Source organism: Palaemon carinicauda, chromosome 15 (assembly GCF_036898095.1).
Source record: "Palaemon carinicauda isolate YSFRI2023 chromosome 15, ASM3689809v2, whole genome shotgun sequence".
Lineage (NCBI taxonomy): Eukaryota > Metazoa > Arthropoda > Malacostraca > Decapoda > Palaemonidae > Palaemon > Palaemon carinicauda.
This window is the reverse complement of record NC_090739.1, coordinates 129,349,394-129,350,483: the sequence shown is the minus strand read 5'-3', so window position 1 is coordinate 129,350,483 and position 1,090 is coordinate 129,349,394.

Sequence of the window (1,090 nt, the reverse complement as noted above, 5' to 3'; positions counted from 1 at the left end):
CATACCAAAACAAAAGAACGACTTTGAGATCGCATACCAAAACAAAAGAACGACTTTGAGATCGCATACCAAAACAAAAGGCACGACTTTGAGATCGCATACCAAAACAAAAGGCACGACTTTGAGATCGCATACCAAAACAAAAGAACGACTTTGAGATCGCATACCAAAACAAAAGAACGACTTTGAGATCGCATACCAAAACAAAAGAACGACTTTGAGATCGCATACCAAAACAAAAGGCACGACTTTGAGATCGCATACCAAAACAAAAGGCACGACTTTGAGATCGCATACCAAAACAAAAGAACGACTTTGAGATCGCATACCAAAACAAAAGCACGACTTTGAGATCGCATACCAAAACAAAAGGCACGACTTTGAGATCGCATACCAAAACAAAAGAACGACTTTGAGATCGCATACCAAAACAAAGGCACGACTTTGAGATCGCATACCAAAACAAAAGGCACGACTTTGAGATCGCATACCAAAACAAAGGAACGACTTTGAGATCGCATACCAAAACAAAGGAACGACTTTGAGATCGCATACCAAAACAAAAGGCACGACTTTGAGATCGCATACCAAAACAAAAGGCACGACTTTGAGATCGCATACCAAAACAAAAGGCACGACTTTGAGATCGCATACCAAAACAAAAGGCACGACTTTGAGATCGCATACCAAAACAAAAGGCACGACTTTGAGATCGCATACCAAAACAAAAGGCACGACTTTGAGATCGCATACCAAAACAAAAGAACGACTTTGAGATCGCATACCAAAACAAAAGGCACGACTTTGAGATCGCATACCAAAACAAAAGGCACGACTTTGAGATCGCATACCAAAACAAAAGAACGACTTTGAGATCGCATACCAAAACAAAAGGCACGACTTTGAGATCGCATACCAAAACAAAAGAACGACTTTGAGATCGCATACCAAAACAAAAGGCACGACTTTGAGATCGCATACCAAAACAAAAGAACGACTTTGAGATCGCATACCAAAACAAAAGAACGACTTTGAGATCGCATACCAAAACAAAAGGCACGACTTTGAGATCGCATACCAAAACAAAAGA